This window comes from Oryctolagus cuniculus, chromosome 12 (genome assembly GCF_964237555.1).
Source record: "Oryctolagus cuniculus chromosome 12, mOryCun1.1, whole genome shotgun sequence".
In the NCBI taxonomy this organism is placed as follows: domain Eukaryota; kingdom Metazoa; phylum Chordata; class Mammalia; order Lagomorpha; family Leporidae; genus Oryctolagus; species Oryctolagus cuniculus.
In genome coordinates, this window is record NC_091443.1 from 42073419 (window position 1) to 42094602 (window position 21184).

General features: G+C 41.3%; 1 protein-coding gene and 1 long non-coding RNA gene across 11 annotated transcripts in view; both read right to left on the bottom strand.

Moving 5' to 3' along the window:
• LOC138844542 (uncharacterized) overlaps positions 1-12623 on the bottom strand; it is a 31187-nt gene extending 18564 nt beyond the window's left edge. Inside the window, exons 1-2 of the long non-coding RNA XR_011380470.1 lie at positions 11263-12623; positions 1-11230 (exon numbers count right to left, since the gene is read on the bottom strand). The exon at positions 1-11230 is cut by the window's left edge and continues 18564 nt beyond it. This is a non-coding gene — a long non-coding RNA (uncharacterized lncRNA). The remainder of the gene's footprint in view (positions 11231-11262) is intronic.
• Positions 1-21184, bottom strand: part of NPAS3 (neuronal PAS domain protein 3) — a 927347-nt gene that overhangs the window by 427843 nt on the left and 478320 nt on the right. The window lies entirely within an intron of this gene.

The window sequence follows — 21184 nt, forward strand, 5'->3', positions numbered from 1 at the left end:
TAAGTTATGCAAAAAAAAAAAAAAAAAGAAAGAAAGAAAATCACAAACCTCCTGCTAAGCATCAAAGAGTGAGGTCCACATTTCTTAGGCTGTCTCTTTTTTAAAATGCCTATTTACAAAAACAAACAAATACATTTTCCATTCTGCTTGGGGAACTGCTTTTACATTCGTCTGGAATGGAAAAGAAAATCTCACAACGTTCCTGTGAGCCAACCAACATCCCATGTTCTAGTACATTTATTTCTCCTTAATATTTCTTTTCTCTTTTTTTTTTTTTTTAACACACAAACCTTTTATTTAAGGCATACAAACTTCATGCATTTCATAAATACAACTTTAGGAGCCTAGTGATTCTTCCCACTCTACCCAACTTTGGAAATATTTTGCTAAAAAGGAACAAAAGAAATGCTGCAACGGTAGGGAAAAGCGAGCCCTGATGAAAATCACAATTACGATGGAAGCTTTTGTCTGGCGACTTTCTCTCGTTCACACTCGCTCCTGGGGCTTCTCTTTGATTCAAGAAGTCTTAAGCCCCAGCCAGGGCCCAGGCCCAGCATCCACTATAAATGTGTTCAGCTACAGAGACCTGGAAGCCACTGTTCCCCAGCCGTATTCCCTGTATCTATAACTGGTGCCTCTCTACCTTGGACTGTCGGCTGGCACTTGATCAGCCACTGAGCTGACGGACAAGAGCAACCGCCTAGTTAGTGGCCCTTGTCAAAAAGCAGTGCTTCACTGGAGTGCTGCACTCGTGCGGCTCCGGGCCAGCTCCTGAGGCCTCTGCAGCCAGCACACTGGCACAGCAAAGTCACACGAGAAATGCCCACCGAGAAAATGCATGCGTGAACAAAGATAAGAACAACAGGAAGAGGACATGGTTGCAGAAAACTGGCTGTCTCTCTGAGGATGATGGAGCTGCGAGAGAGGCTACTGTATTGCTTCTGAAAAATTCTCACCCTCTGATCTTAAAGTTTCTGGAAGAACTCTGACCATGGCGGATGGGCAGACTGTCCAGGGGTGACTATGGTGCTGTCTGATGGTCAGGCAAGAGCTGAGTCGGCAGAAGTCAAGGGGCTGAGGGTGTCTGTCTCCCCGTGAGACTCATTCTAGTTAAAGAAGCACATCCCCAAATGGGAACTACAGTTTGAGCGGATGCAAGGAGCACTGCTTTTTTTTTTTTTTTTTTTTTTTGACAGGCAGAGTGGACAGTGAGAGAGAGACAGAGACAGAGAGAAAGGTCTTCCTTTGCTGTTGGTTCACCCTCCAATGGCCGCCATGGCCGGCGTGCTGTGGCCAGCGCACCGCGCTGATCCGATGGCAGGAGCCAGGTACTTCTCCTGGTCTCCCATGGGTGCAGGGCCCAAGGACTTGGGCCATCCTCCACTGCACTCCCTGGCCACAGCAGAGAGCTGGCCTGGAAGAGAGGCAACCGGGACAGAATCCGGCGCCCCGACCAGGACTAGAACCCGGTGTGCTGGCGCCGCAAGGCAGAGGATTAGCTTAGTGAGCCGCGGCGCCAGCTGAACACTGCTTTTCAACCCAGGACTTGGCTACTGTATTATTTCAAGGCTCTGTTTGATGTTGAAGAGATTGAAGAAAAACATCTATTTGTACTTGGAAATTTATTTTGTACGATTTATTAACTATTTGAAAGGCAGTTATAGGGAGAGCAAGAAATAGAGAGAGAGAGAGAGAGAGAGAGAGAGAATATCAATGCATCTTAATTCTACTGGGGCATTCCCTAACTGGCCACAATGGCCAGGCTGAAGCTAGGAGCCTGGAACTCCATGTGAGTCTCTACATCACTGGCAAGGATCCAAGCATTTGGGCCATCTTCTGCTGCTCTCCCAGGAGAATTAGCAGGGAGCTGGATTGGAAGTGGAGCAGCTGGGACCTGAAACTGGCACTCCTAAGGGAGGCCAGCATTGCAGGAGGCAGCTCAACCCACTACGGCACAATGCTGCCCTTACCTTTGACAATTTAAATGGCATTTTTCAGATTAATATGCATGAATCCTTGAAGCACAGAAGATACCACTAAAATACGCAGCTGTTGGTTTTGAAAGGTACATCAAGTATCAGGAAAGTAGAAATTAACTCAGTCATCAAGAAACACTTCAGCTAGACACACAAAAGGGCTTCCTTACTAGAATATCTACTAGGCAACAGACTGCACAGGTGGTGGTGGATATGAGACTGGCTGTGGCTTTTCTAGGTAACTGTTTACCTTTGGTGATCTCTTCCATAACCCAGGAAGACATGACATTTCTTTTCTTTCCTGTTTTTTAATAAGAATTTTATAGCTTTGAACTTGAAATACATGGATTCCCAAATCCATGCTATGCTTGGGTCTTGCTTCTACACAGTGTCGAAGAATGTTTCCACAAAGACCTATTGGTGTCTCCATCTGTGAGGGCCTCTGGACAGGTGCTGAGCAATTCTGTGCTCTTCACTGTACTGTGTAGGGTTATCAGCTGGTGCAGGTAGAATCTTTTTGTGATACTGTTCCTACACAAAAACAGGTAATGGTAGCAAACTAGAAACAAACTAGTACTCAACATTGATTGAGTACTTAGTGGTACCCCATCTATCTATCTGTCTGTCTGTCTATCTCAAATCTCATCTAATCTTCAAAATATCACCCTTCTTGCACATGAGGTCCTATCATGAAACTCAGCTTATGAAATGTGCTCACGGGTGTGCAGCAGAGCCAGCGGTAACGGCACGGTGACATCAGTAATGAAATGCTTTCCTAAGGCACTCAAAAGAAAAGGACCCACCAGATTACAACATCTCACACTGAACAATGCCCTGCCCAACGATACAGAGTGCTGTTTTCTGGAAACAAAGTGGATGTATGTCCTTTCCTGGAAATATACTTGGAGCTCCTGAAACGGGTTGGAACATGTCCCTGGCCAGTGTAACAAAACACTTTTACAAAGGAGAGCACAGCCCCATCCCACACTCTCCTTAGTGGCCTTTGACTATCAACACTTGATGATGGGAATCCGATTTTTGGATCTGCCTGCTCCCTGCAATTAAATTTCAAATATTGCAAAGTACATCACAGGCCTGTTTTTCATAAGGCTCTGACAGGGAAAATGATTTGGAAAAAGCAGCTTTCTAACATCTTGAAAATGGCATCGGTAAGGCTAACTCACTAACAAACTACAAAAGACCTCTTACAATTTCGCATTCTACAATATCGAATGTCAATGAAATCTAATGAGGCTACTTCCTTCCACTTGGGAGTCTCTTTTCAACTGAAAAGCAAAGCACTGGAAGAGAAAGGGCAAAAAGCATTTAGGTTGGTCTCCAACTCAGGTCAACTTTGATGAATCTGCAATCCTACATAGACATGCAATACTTGGTGTGACAAATATGTTCTATGGAGAAACACAAATACACACACACACCCCACCACCACCACCACCACCACCATCACTGCTCAGCTAATTAAAAATGTTTCCAAATGCCACTGAATGGACCACGGCAGGCAAGAGGCCTGTAGAGTTGAATGGTGCTCTAGTTGGACTAAGAATGTCTCTGATTATGTTATCTACATTCTGGTCTACATTCTTCTAGAGCCATTTGTGTGTTTTGTTAATTAGGTCCATTAATTTATCTGGCAGCACAATTTCACAGTGAGACTATCCCTCTCATTTTCTACCCAATCACCAGTCTTAGCCTTTACTTAATTTCATGAGAATTTTGATTTAAAACAAACCCATAGAGTGCCAGAAATATTTTTCATTCTTTTTCTCTATGGCCCTAACAAGTCAGGGCTTGACTTAGATTTTCCATGGAGATAAGGTGTGAGCAAGATTTCCACACTTGCAGGTGAACCCTTGTTATGTCCCTGAAGATATTTTCTTTGTTTGGAATTCAAAGAGTACTTCTGGAGTTTCTGAGTGCTTATAACAAGGTATTATCCCTTTTAGCCACAAGTGCGTATAATGAATTAGAAAGGCACTTAGTGTAAAATGAACTGGGTTTTAATTTTTTTCTTATTTTTAATTGACACATAATAATTGTACGTATTATGGGGTACAGTGTGACACTGCCATACAAGTATACAATGTGTAATGATCAGATGAGGGTAATTGTTATATCCATTACATCAAACACTAATCATTTCTTTGGATTGAGAACATTCAAAATGCTCTCTCTGAGCTATTTTGAAATATACAATTGCTGTCAACCACAGTCACTCTACTGTGTAACAGAACACTAGAAGTTATTTCTCTTAGTTAATTGCACCCTTGTACTCATTAACCACCCTCCCTCCATCTCCTGAGTCCTCCCTACCCTTCCCCACCCCAGTGACCACCATTCTACTTTCTACTTCTCTGAGATCAATTTTCTTAGCTTGCACATAAAAGTGAGAACATGCAACATCTCTTTCTGCACCTGACTTATTTCACTCAAGATTGTGTCCGTCAGAGGTGTCTTTAAATGTATAAAGAAACTTCTTACAAATGCTGAAAGATGAAAAACATCATGGAATTATCAGAAATGGTACTTTTTTTGCTGATAAACCTCAACAAATTTCTTAAGCAATCAAAATTATTTTGGTTAATAAAAATAATAGCTGCAGCTAGCATACAGTATATTGACTGTAGGAGTACAATTTTTCTTTCTCCTTTTAGGCTTTAGGTTTCAATTCTGTTTCTGTTTTTCAGTTGAGAACTGAGGCACAGTGTGTTCAAGCGACTTGCTCAAGGTCACACAGCTAATTAATGAGTGAGCTTAGGATGCAATAAGTGGAATTAGAAACCAGGATCCACATCCTGCACTTACAGTATCTTTGATACAGATTTAGATAAATGTGAGTATTAAGAACTCTTCCTCATATAAAGGTAGTGAATTAAAAAAAAAGAATACTTAGAAAAGAAAGGAAATGGTTTATTTCTGTGGGATCAAGAATAAAGCCCCTAAACCTCAACTACAACAAATCAAGGGTGCAGGCTACTATTTTGGAAAGGATTTAGTTAATGGATTGCTTGTCTTTGTAACCCTTCCCCATCACATGTGGCGGTTTTCCATCCACAGGTCAAGAGACAGCAATGGAGAGAGCTCTTGCACTTTTGCAGAGCGGGGAGTGCTGAACCAGCCTGTCTGACTCCCCTGTCTCTTTGAAAGTTTAATGGAGCCTTTTTCCTCATCCCCCTTGCTGCACTTGAAGAAACAGCCTGCACACTCTCAGGGAATCCCTGTCTGCCTTCCTCGTTCTACTGGAAGACACAAACACTCCAGGTTCCCAGAGAAAGAGATCCCTTTGATCTTGCTGCCTGCAATGCCATACTCTCTCCACGAACAATGCACTTATTTTAAAAGTTCATCCCCACTCCATAAAACCAAGCGCATGGCAGAGTTTGGACAAGAGTCCCCTTTCAGACATCTTTTACAAGAAAGCTAAAACTGCTCACAGAGATCCAACTGTACATTCTTGAACTGTACAGTTATCTTCCACCCACAAACCTCCTTATGCTGTGTCATCTGCTTTCATAACCAACCTCAGGAAGGGTCCATTTTCAGTTACAGGCCAAGTTCCAACTCTCAACGTTCTAACAAATGAATGGTCCGACAGCTGAGAGCCAATTGTCACAGTGGCACAGTGTGACAGGCTGTAATCCTATCTTTACTGTCACAATTAATTCTCACATTGCTGTAAAATATAACCTCAGGAGCCCCTTAAAATTAAAAAAAAAAATTACTTGGTACTCACATGGAGAGTTTATGTGCCTAAATAAACTTTGGTAATCTGAAACCATTTCACAATCTCTTCAAAATCAACAATCAACACTTGCATGCAGATAACGAGGTAGTAAAAATGCCATTTACAAAGCAGAGAGGGGCACTCCTCACCAGCAAAATACTCGCTGTATTTTATGGATTTGCGCTTTTCAATCTAGATCACCAATCTTAAAAAGTCAGTGCCTATTTAAGGTCAGAAGACATTTGGAGACAACTAGAAAGCCAATGCTAAACCGGAAGTAGACGGGCAAAATAAACATCCTTATTATACACCCATTTTACACAAGCATGCTAATAAATCAAAGTAACTCCTAAGGCATATTACCAAGAGCAGGTTAAAACAGTGATGAGATTTGAAGAAGTAATTAGTACTCACAACATACCACGGGGCTTACCTGCACTTTTTTTTTTTTAAGAAGATAACAAAGGTTCAGTTTTGAATAATTAAATATACAGAGGATTCAAAATTCATTTACTTCACAGGAACAAAGCTTCAGTAATTACCTTCCCAATAGCAGAGGGGAATTGGACAGTGTGGTTTCAACTGGGGTTCTGCACAGTGTGGCATGCTGTTTGCTTCATTTAACGTTCTTTAGTATTATTAATCTTTGGGAAATGAGACTCTTCTCCAAGCAACTATCCTCCAAACAACGGGGTAATCAGGTAGGGAAAACCTCTTTTTCTGAGACACAGCTGCCACTAGAAGTTGATTTTTCTTAATCATCCCTCCCTGAGAGGTAGACATGAGAAGAACATTTCCCTAACAGGATTTTTGGCACTGATGTACTGGAGAGATAATTGGAGGCCCCACATAAATCAGTTTGGCTGAACTTTGTAAAATGAAGCCAAACAAAAATTATCCCCCAAATAGATTGAATTCAGTTAGATTACCAGAGGACCTATGTATCTGTTTTTGTCTGTGTAGAACTGGATGCTCTTAGAGCTGGCATCAAAGATACCTGACCAAGTGTGTGCTCGGCCACAGGCAGATGTGCTACTATGGTAAACACAGCAGCTGGAAGCAAGAGCCCAGGACAGAGGCAGTAGCAGGAAGGACTTTGGAGTGAAGGATCAGAAAAATAAAGCTAGCATTTCAGCTCTTTGGCTTGGCCACTGTGAGACTTGGGCAAATTATACAGGCTCTTAGAACCTCAGTTTGTCCTTATGAATTATGGGAATAATAATTGTCAGTACAGAGTAAGTGCGATAATGTCCACCTCAAAGTGCTTTTGAGTGGGTCTTAGCACTTAGTAAGTGCTTCATAAACAGGAGTGCAAACAGTCTTCCTGCACAGCTGCCATTATACATCTCTCTTCTGGGAGCTAAGAGCCAGATAACTGGGTCAGCATCAGGCTTAAGATCTGACACTGTCACTGGCAGGACTTTGGTCAAAATGGGCTCCATAATGCCATTACTGCAAACGACTTCTAAAGGGTGAAAAGGTGCCTTCTCGACTCAGGGCCAAGCTCATCATTCTCTGCAGATCTGAATGATGTTCTTCTCTTTATTCTGTGCAAATTCGTTAAAATAACAACACTGCCACTGCATGTTTCTGTCCAGATTGCACGGGAAAGTGAAAGTCGTGAGACATAAATAAGGTCACCATATTCATAATGATATGTGTTTATATGCTGCAAAATACCCATACGTGCTGGATCACACAGGTGCCAGTTTTCACGGGATAGATTAATCTATGCATAATATATATGGCGAATATAGGGTAGTTAGTTCTGTTGAAATCCTTCCAACTGTATCTTAAATATCATAAGAAGTTCCAAAAGAAAATGGAAAAAATGAAAATGTGCACAAAATTCCCCTATCAAGCCATTTATTGTTTAGGAGACTCTGCATGATTTGTGAACGTTGAGGGTCCAGGAACAGCGAGGATTTTTTTTTTTTTTTTGTAGCTTAAATGAAAATCTATCTTGTGAAATAAGATTAAATCATTAGCAAAGGTGGAATGATTTTATTCTAAGACAAACAAAGGTTCTGCCACCTAAAACTTAATGGATCTGGGAATCAATAGAGAATTCTTTAATACAGAAGGTTAAAATATGATGATCAAAATATTTTCTTTAAATGGAGAGCACCCAAGTTTGATCTTCAGCCTGGGAAGCAGAGTCAAGGGAATCAGAGACTGAACTCTTATTATCAAATCAAACGGGACTTTGTCAACGGCACAGGGACAATTCAGGTTCACAGTCTGTACGTTGTATCATCCTGTTCCCAATTCAGCAGAGTTGCAGTGTTTATGACCCAAGTCAGCTGAGATTCAACCTGCATTATAGACTTTGCCACACATGCTTATCAGGGTCCAACATAATTCGCCAGCTACTCGTCTCAACAAAGTTCATGTTTCGGTACCCTGTTCTCACTCCTCACTCCCTCAGCATCAAAGTCCAAGTGAGAGGTTAATGCAGTGCTTCCTGAGCCTTCTGGGTGGAGCTGGGAGGGAGGCAGCCAAATCCACTAAGGAGACACAAAGACACTCGTCCAGAACCAGGAGGCACCTGGTCTGTGAAGGAACGGCAGGCTCTTCAAGTTTATTTGCTTATAATTTATCTCGGGAGATAAGAGGAAAACGCAGAATAATTAGTGCTATGAAAAGTGCCTGGTACTAAATGGTCTTTAATTAATGCTTGTTTAATGAATGCAAAAACGAATGATTGAGTAAATGAATGAATAAATGAAAGCAGTAATAAGTCGATATATAATGGATGCCAGACTATCAGAGGAATGGGCCATCCTCGGGGACTTGAGAGAAAAGGGAGGAGAGACAGCAAAGGAGGAATTGGATTAAGGTTTTAAGGACACTTGAAAAAATATGTATGCATGCACATTTATATTTACCATGTCATTGCTTTTATCAGGCAATAATAGCTTTTTCCTAGGTGGCAATGCTTTGAAAGAATTCATTTGCCAATGTTAACAATAAAACTTCAGCTAGAAAGTAGTGTTATCCCTACACGGTTACTGCTCTATTGCGGATAAACACCCTCAAAATTACAGTAGGAATTATGCTCCAGATACTTTTGTCAACTGCCAAATATAAATGATAATATTTGTTTTCCATTGTCATGGAGGCACCAACAGAACTAATATTATTTTAAAGTATGTGCTGATTACAAAATGCAAAACAATGATAATAACGCTTCATACGGCCCTTCATAAATTCATTAAACTCTGAAGAAGTTTCTCTAGTAGGAAAGCCAATACTACTTCAATTACCTTTGAAGAGATCCTTGTATTTGCAATTCTCTTACTACAGTGCTCCTGCTATTACCCACTTTTGCTACAGAACTAAAAAGTGTCACAGCCTAATTGTTCTAATTTTCTAGCCTGTAGGATTTGCTAACGATTTTTTGCTGTTAGCGAGTTTGACGATTCTGATATTGATAAATGTGGTTGCTCTCCTCCTCACTCCCATCACTATTCACCTGCATGCATATTTTAAACACCGCTGGGTCTTCTGAATATATTTTAAGCATCTGGGTAATGATAAAAAACGATTTGCAAGGCAAATGCATTTACCAACTTGATCTCTTGACCCAAGGTTTTGAGGATGTTTGTTGAGAATGTTGGGCATAAACACTGGCCTTTGGATCTCTACTGCCTTTATAATCCTAGTTGCTGCATTTCTCTGGGCTTGGGGAAAAGCAGCTTAAAACATTTATAGGATAAATATGGAAGAAAATATAACACAGGAAGATCACGCTAGCATGGAAATAATTCATTCAGCAACAGAATTAGTAAGAACTAGAAAAAGAAATGCTGACCATTAACAGTCAGTGAACCAGCTAAAGCTTACGTGTTACTGAACCGGACAAGGCAGAGGAAAAGAAATTCTAATCAGGAGTTTGGGATTATAGAATTAGATCTTGGCTCTGATTTGGTCCATTAAGCTTTGCTAAACACTGTATTTTACTTTAATTCTGGATACTGTAAAGAGTGACATGAAGTAACTGTTCTAAAGGAAAAGAAATATATACCGTGCCCCTTTAGTAAAACTGTTTTTAAATTCTAATAGAATTTCAAGGTTATTATCTATTGCAGATCAACAGTGGGGGTCAGAGTTCACAGCAGCCAGAATTTACAAACCTCCAATGGGTTTTGATTGACAGCAATCAGCATCTCTTCAGCATCACTGAGGGAACAAAGTACAGGTCAAGACAGCGGGCGATTTCATCTGTCATTTTTAATTATCTAAATGATATTCACAGACAAAACCTTTCCCATCCATCAGGGCATCACATTACCATAGACAATGTTTGTTTAAAGAAGAGGCCATAAAATCAAACAATTATGAATGCAGACAAGCTTTGCTATTGACTGCATAAATAATCTAGCAGGAGTTCCAAAACTCTCTACTAATGAATTGGGAGATGGCTGGCAGGAAGTGGCAAGTCATGATATAGACAACAATCTAATGTTCTTATTGACTTTTACTAAAGCTTGGCTACAGTCACAAAGATTCAAAAATGACGTCAAGTGAGGTTTCCATAGGAGCAGTATTGATAGCAGTACACAGCTAAAATACAAGTAGTTAACTCTTGACCTTATGGTAGGACCAGAGATCCCCTGAGAACTCTGAAATGCTAGCAGTATAATACATCATGAACTGAGCCAGCAGCTGCGGGGTCCCTGACAGCACCACCACACAGGCGAGGGGGCCCTTCCTTTGCCATTTATAACACAGTAATCTCTAATAATTCAACCGCAACCCTGAAAATTGACTCTGTTTCCATGAGTACATAAAGCTTTCTCTCTCTTCCTGGTTTTGGGAACAGGGAAGGAAGAGTGTACACCTTAAATGGATGTGCCTTGCAGCAGCCTGGAAGCGGAAGGCACTGGGGCTCAGGAAAGGGGCTCACATTCCAAGAGCACCCGCACAGGGCAAGGCAGCCTTGAGGATGCTCCCTCTCCTCTGGCTGGAGTACGCCATTCATAGAAATTCTCATTACTCACATTCCTTTTTGTAGCACATCCTTATTCCTTTATTCAACTACCTACCTAAGGAGTCCTCCTCTTTAAAAAAAATTATCAGCCAAGAGGATGACCCCAGCTTGATGGGTCCTTGATTTTGATGATCAAGGAAGTCAACATCTAATAATGCCCCAAAGTTAAGTGAAACAACTTCACAGAGGCACATTTTATTCATGATCCTCTAATTAGCCATTACTTTCTCACTTCTCACCGCCCTCAACACTCACAAAATGTTGTCATGCTACCTATCATGAAACAATTTAGAAAAGAAATGCAGTGACTCTGAACAAACAGATTTGTGTCCTAGACAAAGGAATTAATATCAAAACCAATCACAAAATGTGGTCCTCAGTGGTAGATTTGATATCTGTGAGAGGAGCTCACCCCAGCCAACATTATTTCCTAAAATCACTCAGCAAATCACAACCAACAGCCATGGCCGTGAGAGAGGTCATTTTCTGCTGTCAACCTCCAGGTTCCAAGTTCATAGCCTATTTTTTTTTTTTTTTTTTTAGTTCATAGCCTATTAATCGAGAAGGCATAGGGTGAGCAGAGGAAGGAAAAATATTGAGTCGAATAAGGCAAAATTCAACTGCACAAAACTGGAAGTGAAACAGAAGATGATGTAGGTGGTAAAAATGTAAAATCTGCATTTATTCTGGCAGATACTACTCAAACACACATTATCACATTATTTCAATTGTTAGCTTCTAGGGAGTTCCCAGGTCTCCTGGACATGTGGAAATAGTACAACATAAAACAGCAAACTGTGTTCTACAATTAAAAAAAAAAAAAGGTGCTATTAACAAGTCTTACACTGATAAATTCTTAGTTCATCTCTGGACTTCAGTATTTCTCTTACTATTGTGTTACCCTGATTACACTAAGATTGACATGTGAAACTTAAGAAGCACAATCACTTGCATACGACAGACCTAAATGCAACTGCTACTTTCTTCTTTAATGAGTTGAGTGACCTTGAGCTCTTCTTCTTTTATTGAGAAGCTGAGGATGCTAATAGCTATTTCATTGGAAGGTTCTGAACATCATGAACCCAGCTACAGAGTATCTGATAAATGATCAATAAATATTAACCCTTTCCTTTTCTGTTTTATATTTGTTAAATCAACACATTTTATAATCCAGGGGGTAGTTTTAAGGGCCGGAAAAATGAGCTAGTTTTCACTTCTGAAAAAGGTGGAAAATGTGACAAGAGATGTTGTTCCCCTCACATCCTTTAACTATTTATTATTATTTAACTATATATTAGGTCCCTGACAACACTACCACATAGGCGAGGGGGCCCTTCTTTTGCCATTTATAACACAGAAATCTCTAATAATTCAGCCACAACTCTGAAAATTGACTATTTCCATTGGCTCCAAGAGTAACTAAATTTTCTCTCTCTCCCTGGTATATCCTGGAGCTGATTATATACGTATACACACACACACATATATGTGTGTGAATTATTTAACTACATATTATTATTCAGATAATCCCTCTATTCGAATAGTTATACTTTCCAGTAAACATGATCTTTTGACAGTTGCAGTCATTTTAACTTGGGTTCTTTAAACTGAAAATGTCAACTGTAATTTGAAAATTCAGCTAGAGAAATGTTTCAGTTGCTGACTTATTAGAAAATGTTTTCATTCAATAAAGGGATCATCTTCATCAATACAAACTATTGTCTTATTCATTTGAAATTCAATGAGCCATTTTTAAGTTATGGAACGTTTGGGATGAAGTAAATCTGAGGGTTTGATGCAAGACCTTCCAGTGTCATCAGTACACCCAAGGGTGAATATGTCCCTGAATTTCCAGAGGCGCTCAAAAGAACAACATGGCAACCAGAGGAATAAGTACAAGGTTGGTACCACTGGTCTTCCTGGTTTTTCTATTTCTAGCCATAAAAACTTCAACACATCTTCTTAGCATGAAAAAAAAAAAGTACTCCTTTCTCCATTTCCCTCCCGCCCTCCCTCCCTCCCTCCTTCCATCTCTCTCCCCAACTCCTTCCTCCTAATCGAACATTAGAAGGGCCTTTAAGACAGTCTGACTCTGAATGAAACATCAAGTTAATAATACTGATGGTGAATTAAGAAACAGGCCAAAGTACATGTACTTCTGCATCCCCTCTGCTTAAATGCCGACTCGTGTTTCTAAATATTTGATTATTTGCTTTGGTATTACTTTGTTTCAGATTACTGTGCACTAGCATTGCTCTTCCTGTTACCTTGATGGACACTGTGCAGTTCAAAGGAGTGTGAATGGTCAGGACAGCTGAAGGACACCATCTGCAAGTGGTGCACACAGGTAAAGAAAGCACGGACATCCAGAGTACCTCTTCAATGCTTGTTGTTAAGGGACTAGGATATGCTTAATTAAGTTGAAAAAGGTTGGTTGGGGAGGGGGGGGTGGTGGCACAGGTGTTTTAATCCAGCTGGTTAAGCTTCTGCTTAGGATGTGTGCATCCCATACGGGAGTGCCTAAAATCAAGTCTTGGCTTCACTTCGATCCAGCTCCCCGTTAGTGTGCACTCCGAGGGGCAGCAGGTAATGGCTCAGGTAGCAGGGTCCCTGTCACCCCTTGGCAGACCTGGTTGGAGTTCCTTGCTCCTAGCTTTGGCATTTGTGGAGTAAACCTGAGGATGGAAGACCTCTCTCTGTGTATTCCCTCTCCCACTCCCTCCTTCTCTTTCTCCTGCTGTCCATTCAAATAAATAAAAGCAAACTTTATTTAAAAATCAATTTCAGGGGCCAGCACCATGGCTCACTTGGTTAATCCTCCGCCTGCGGCGTCAGCATCCCATATGGGCACCGGGTTCTAGTCCCGGTTGCCCCTCTTCCAGTCCAGCTCTCTGCTGTGGCCCGGGAGGGCAGTGGAGGATGGCCCAAGTGCTTGGGCCCCTGCACCTGCATGGGAGACCAGGAGGAAGCACCTGGCTCCTGGCTTTGGATCGGCGCAGCGCCGGCTGTGGCCGCCATTTGGGGAGTGAAGCAATGGAGGGAAGACCTTTCTCTCTGTCTCTCTCTGTCTCACTGTCTATAACTCTGCCTGTCAAATAAAAAAAAATCAATTTCAAAAGATGGGAGGGATGCAATGATTACAATCTCAGTGGAGTTCAGGAATTAAACACAGTGGTAAAATTAAAAAATAAAAACCCAGGTGTCACTCTTCTTTTCTTAATTTTACATTCTAGATCCTAAAAATGCAATGTAATCTATAAACACAGATGTGTCAGTCAGTATTCTTATCCCCACATTTTAGAGCCAGGAGCATAACACATCCACAAAATTCTACATATATTCCAGAAAAAGATTAAAGTACAAGAAAATGCATTTACAGGGAAAACACCCATTGTGCCCACACGTGGTGCAGAACACCCTATAGATTGGCTGTTAGTCTTGCCCTCATCTCTCTCTAACAAAGCAGCCACAGCTGGATCAGATCTATAATGTAATAGGGGGATGAGGTGTCTTTGGATAAAGGCCAGCATGTTAATTCCTGCTGAAAGAATTATTGCTGATAGAAATATTGACCGCTAAACTATTCCGAAACAAGACTCTTCTTTTTCTAGCACTTTCGTCCTTACTGCACTTACCAAAGACAGTAAGCCAGCATCTCTCCCCTTTCCAACACTGCAGTCCTTAGCACGGAGGCAACCCTCTTCCTACCCCATTACTATGAGTAATCCTGTTTTCAACCTTGTCTGCTTGACAAGAGAGAGGGAGAAATAGGTACTAAAATCCAATTACATCAAATTTACAATCAGAAATATAACAATTTTCATCTTTATTATACAGCAACTGTAGTCTTAATGGATTAACCCATTTCCACTATGCTTAGTTCAATATTACCCATCTCCAATTTACTCCCATCCAGATTCTGTGAATACTGTTATACTGTTGTTCTCTCTCTCTCTCTCTCTCTCTCTCTCTCTCTCTCACACACACACACACACACACACAGGAGGCATTCTAGATGACATCTGAAGAATAAAATTCTTACCATGGAACAACATTCAGCTGACAGATGACCATATGACACCCTTCAAACAGTACAATATGTCACTATCAGAATGCGACGGCTGGGAAGCGTATATTCAAGGTAATATTTAATGTTCAAGTCAAAACATAATGGAATTTTACAAGCACTAAGTATGAACACACAAAAAGGAAACAGGCCTCACTCAAAAATTATTTGTATTTGATTTACAAAAATCCTGAGCAATTGTTATATTTCATAGAAGGGAGCAAATCACATTTTAGGTATAAAATTAAATGAAAAAATTAAGCTTATTCTTTCAAGAGGAAGAATCAGGATAAATTTAACCTCTTTGTTTCATCTATATGTACTCCTAAAATTTTCCCAATACAATTAAAGCTGTGGCTTCATCCCCAAGCAGCGACCCCTAATGGACTCACTGAAGCCCTACAAGATAGGAAAGCTGCATTTGGAGGTTTCTGATCTGGTGATTAAGACCAGCTCCTCATATCAGAGTGCCTGTGTTCATTGCCTGCTTCTGGCTCCCGATCCCAGCTTCCTGTTCATGCAGACTCTACAAAGCAGCAGTAATGACCCAAGTGATTAGGTCCCTTCCACCCACAGAGGAGACTAGGAATGCATTCCCAGTTTCAGGCTTTGGTTCAGCTCAGTCCCTGGGGAGTGAACCAATAGATAGGAAGAGTTAGTCTCTCTTTCTCCTTTCTTTCCCTCTCTCTCTCTCTCCCTCTCTCTCCCTATTACTCCCTCTCTCTCTCTCCCTGTCTCTCCCTCCCTCTCCCTCTCCCTCTCTCTCCTCCCCCTTCCTCCCTACCTCACTCTTTGTTAAACCAATGAATAAATAAAAATGTTCAAGAAGATATGAGAGAGCTGAGAGCTGCAAATAACACATTGCAAGTGACTGAGGAAAGAAGAGAACCTGCTTGTGTAGTTCTTTCACTTACAAGGTCAAGCCTAAAACATAACATAAAGTTTAATTTCTAGTAACTTAATTATTATGGGATAATTAGGATGGCCAGCAAATGAAGTCTCTTCAAAAAGTTCATGGAAAATATGGATTATCAAAAAACAATTGTGAATTTCAAAACTATTGCACCAAAAATGAACATCATTCAATTTCATTGTTTAATGAACTTGTTGAAGTACCTTTGTATTATCCTGATTACATTCCCACTACAACTTCTGTTTCCCTCAAGGGAAAGTTGGTTTTAAAAGTATTTAAAGAGCAATGACTTGGTTACTATTAAGAATCCCTTAGGACCAGACATTTAGACCAGCAGCTAAGATGCCCATAACCCCATCAGAGCCTGGGTTCAATGCCTAGCCCTGGCTGCCTGCTCCTTCAGACTCTTGAACGGCAGTGATGGGTCCAGCAATGGAGTTCTGCTACCCATGTGGGAGATCCGGATCAAATTCCCAAACTCCAGCTGTGGTTCTGGCCCAGCCTTGGCCCTTGGGGGAATTTGGGGAGCAAACCAAATGGAATGGAAGCTGTTTCTCTCTCTCACCCTTGTCTCTCCTTGAGTCTCTTTGCCTTGCAATTTAAAAAAAAAAAAAAAACTTAAAAGAATCATACATTATTGTTTACATGGTCTTCATGGTCAACATTTTTATGTTCCACATGATCTGACAATGATCATGCATTTCCTTTTTGTTTCTGAGAGGCAGAGAGAAGAAAGACAGTGTCCACTCCCCAAATGCTAGGATAGGATCAGGAGCCAGGAACACAAGCCAGTTCTCTCATGTGAATCGTAGAGACCCAATTACTTGAGTCATCACCTGCTACCTCCCAGGGTGCACATTTACAGGAAACTGGAATTGGGATCAGAGACAGCACTCTCACCCATCACCCAGGCACTTTGATGTGGGTTGCACTCCTCCCAACGAGGAGCTTAACTGCTAGGGGCAAATGCTTGCCCTCACTTGTTTTCAAGTGCTATTATTAATTAACTTCCTGCAAAGTTTTGCCAGAAGTGCATCATGTATCTCACATGACACCATACACTCACTGTACCTTTTGCAGGAACTGTGCAGTTAGCTATATAGAGCCCAAGAGTCTACAGCATAGCCAGAGGTGACTTTTCCCAGAACAGTCAGACAATGGACAAAGTCACAACAATGGTAATGAGGAAAACAGTAATAAAAGTAACAGGTCTGAAGCCCTTACTATTTGTAGGCATAGTGCAAAGGGCTTTCCATGGATTTTATCATTGCATTCACATCACCCCTATGAAACAGACAGAGTGAAGACCTTCCACTTTAAAACTTAGCCAGTATCATGGAAAGCAGTCTTTATAGGAGGTTGCCTTTGTGCAGATTTCAGTGCTACAAACTGCTATCTCTATGAATTTGAATGAGCTCCTCTTCTATGCCTTAGTTTCAGCAACTGTAAGGAGCAAGTGTAAGGTTCTTGGTTCTGAAATATCTCTAGCTCCTTCCCCATTACAGGCTCACTAATATCTCCAGGCCAAGCCTCATCACCATGCTCTTGACTATCTCAACCACAGCCTGACTGTTCCACCAGCTCTCATTTTTCTCTTTTCTTCTCTACTCACCTGCCATGGAAATCCCAGTCAAACCTCCTAATTCCAACTTTTTCATGGGTCCTCCCTCTGCCTTGAGGGTAAAACCCAAACCTTAAGCACTGACATTTGGTCTCAACTTGATATTCTTTTTAAACTCATCTCCTGCCCCTCTACCCACCACATGGAAATCCCTGTGAATTTCTACACCTCTATAAAATGAATATACCTTGAAAGGCTTGTGGAAAAGTGGAATTAAAAGATAAAAACTTCAAATCCATGCACACTTTTTTTTTTTACATAATATACATTTTCCATGATTTTTTCCATATATTCTTTGGAAGCAGGGATGTATCATTCATTAGTATTCCCAGAGTCCAGCTCCATGCTAGCATAAAATAAATACTCAATAATAAAAGTTTTCCGAATCAAAATGAACAGAATGCCAATGCCAACTTTTCCACAGTCAACACACTGTAAACACACAGGACCATTTACTATATCTCTGCCAAACCCTGGCCATTTGATTACACCCTTCTCTCCACCTGGGTGTCATTCTATCTTTCTCCACTAGGTAACATCAACCAATCACAGAGGTCTGTTCAAGGTCACACCACCTATGGCATATCTTCCATTCTACAAGGTAGAATTCAAGCCTTCTTAGATGGTTCCTGAATATTCCTTCATTCTTTAAGTCTTCCACAAGTCACATTTTGTTCCTGTTGAATTTTATCACAATTATTTACTTCTATATTTGCCTCTTTAGCCTGACAGAAGAAATCCACAAGAACAAACACCATGACTATTTCTTGGTATTTACAGCATCTCCTTGCAGGGTCCAAAACTCATGAAACAATGATATAAATGCATGTCTGATGGATTAGTATTTAATTTGGGAAATAATGAATAAACCATCCTTTCACTGAGAAGCCCTTATGATATGAGACCCACCACCACTCCAAAATCTCACTCTGGGGACTGCAATGGGAGCCTACACTGGCATTACCACTTTCCCACTATTCTCTTGCCTTCTATGTAGGACTTTGGAACAAATACAGGTGGCCCTGGATTGCTACACTTGTACATCCGGGTGTCTGATCTGAATGAAGCCCATCCTAGGGTGCATGAGACATCCTGGGATAATCTTCCCATGAAGTAACGCACCTTCAGCCCAGAAAAATGGATAACTGAATGATGGCTGGACAGCAGCACTGAAGTTCTCCTGGGTAAGCTCCAGGCAACTGAATATTAGCAGCACGGGAGGTGGAGTTTGAGGAGAGAATGTATTTTTTCCACACCAGGGCCCAGTGCTACCCTAAGCATCCAAGCTCAAATACCCAAGCTTCCTTTGTGAAACCTGGCCAGTCAGGCCCCTTTGGGGCAGGATATTCCTGGTCATATAACCTTGAGGTTAAAATTATCACAACTGGTCTGATGTTGCACAGACCAAACTCGGGGTACAAATGGTGTATGAGTATGTCTGAAACTCTGGGCTAGGGCAGAGTCAAAATTATAAAGCCCAGGTCTTACATTAGCTTGAGAAGCAAGTGATTTGAGCTCCTAGTTCCACATTGTTCCCTTCATTTCAATGAAAGTATTTCAAAAGTAAGTTCCAGGGGCTGGTGCTGTGGTGCAGTGGGTTACAGCCCTGGCCTGAAGCGCTGGCATCCCATATGGGCACCGGTTCTAATCCCGGCTGCTCCTCTTCTGATCCAGATCTCTGCTATGGCCTGGGAAAGCAGTAGAAGATGGCCCAAGTCCTTGGGCCCCTGCACCCATATGGGAGACCCGAAAGAAGCTCCTGGCTCCTGGCTTCGGATGGGTGCAGCTCCGGCCATTGCGGCCATCTAGAGAGTGAACCAGTGGATGGAAGACCTCTCTGTTTTTCAAATAAAAAAAATAAATTAAATTAAAAAAAAAGTAAGTTCCAGGGGCCAGACTCAACCAACCCTGGTTTTATCAGTTAGATCAATGGGAATACCACAACCTTGGCCATACCCAACATGGACAGAGCATATCTAAGAATGATCTAGAAGTGTCACTAACACTAAAATTGCATACTTTCTGTGCTAAATTATCTACTTGCAAAAGAGTTCTTGGAATACTTACAAATACCGTGTGAGGATGCCCACTTGATTCTGGTTAACGCCAAACATTATCTTGTCAAATTTGTGAACTTTCATAACAATGTTAAAGCCTTGTAAACATTTCTATAACTAGAAAGTTATCATAGCAATACATGGAAGAACATAGCAACTTGGGGTGGGGACTGTGGTGCAACAATTAAGCTACCACATCTTATATCGGAGCGCCTGGTTCAAGTCCCAGCTACTCCATGTTCCCAATACAGCTCCCTGATAATGTGCCTGGGAGGCAGAGGTTGACAGCTCAAGTGTTTGGGTTCTTCTATCCATGTGGGAGACTTGGATGGACTTCCGGTCTGCAGGCTTTGGCCTGACGTGGCCCAGACTGTCTCCCCAAATGCCAACAACATCAACAATCAATGGATGGAAGATTTTTCTCACTCCGTTTCTATTTCTTCCTCTCTCTGTCACCATATATTTCAAATAAATAAATCTTTAAAAAAGAAACATAGTATTAGCAAAACTCTCCAAGAGAGTTGATAAATGGGTTCCCAATACAGAGAAAAAAAAAAAGAATAGACATGACAAACCATTTTTTTCTCTTATTCCTAACCTGTTACCATCCAGAATTGGTGATTTCAATAAAGATAGAAGGGTACATAAACAAATGGCTGAAACTGAAGGTAGATATATAAATTGGACTCCAATACATATACTTCCCCATTGGTCACTGCTGTTCCAGATACTAACTTGAGATAATAGCAAGAGATAAACCTATTCTTTTTGTCAGGATTCTGGGGGATGAAAGAGATGAAAAGGTGAATTGTTTATAGCCAATCATTCAGTTTGCTATTGGGACCATTATGATGAGATAAGAAAAGAACTTTCTGAAAGGCAAGTACAGTTAATGAACTTGAGCCTCTATTCTGGTTTTCAGGTGGAAGAGGGGGAAACTGTTTATTGTCACTATCAGATTTGTTAGCTACATTTCTATGGTAGAGTAAGTATACCCAGAGCCTTTTACCATGCACTGATTTAAAGCATTGCCAATAATTTTTTTGGCTCTAACTTTCCCTGAGCATTAAGAGACTGTCCTCAAAATTGCAGTCCCACGTGTGCTCAGGTACAAACCCACACATCTAACATTCCTCACTACAGCTTCCTTCTCCAAGGGACATTCAGGGATGAAAATCATCATGGCTGCTCCAAACCTATCACTCTAAGTGCCCAGAGCGGTCTTCTTAAAATTAGCTGCTTTCAGAAGATCAGCATCTCTGTCTTTGACAGCTGTCTTGGAACAAAGCTCCAGACACATACCCATGCTTCTGTCTATTCATGCCGTCCTAGCTGTGTCAATTTGGATGCTGACTGGTGGCATAACCCGAGCAGATGCGGGATCCATATGTGCAACTCCAGATAAGATTTCCAAAGCAGTGGCATCTGGATGTCAGCTTTTCTGTCCTGGCCCCACAGCTGAACGTTCTGCTAGACCTGACTGTCGCTCTGCTGGGGAGCGTCTGCTGCCGCCCTGCTGCGTGTGCTCCCAGGCACTGGTTAGACTTCAGTGGGTTTCAAACTGCAGAGCGAAGGATCATTGCACACTTGCAACACTCCAGGAACATACCTGCTTCATCGCTCTTGGTTACCAAAATCTACCAAGAGAAACTTAAAACACCAGTGTCGTTTCTTCAGCTCCAAAATACCAAGTTTTCTTTTAACGTCCACAGAGTAGAAACAGTGCAGTATCTAAAGCAGTGACGGGCAACTGCGTATTGACGTACGTAGTTTAACAGGGAAAATTAGCACGAGAAGAAAATGCACTGTGGGAGAT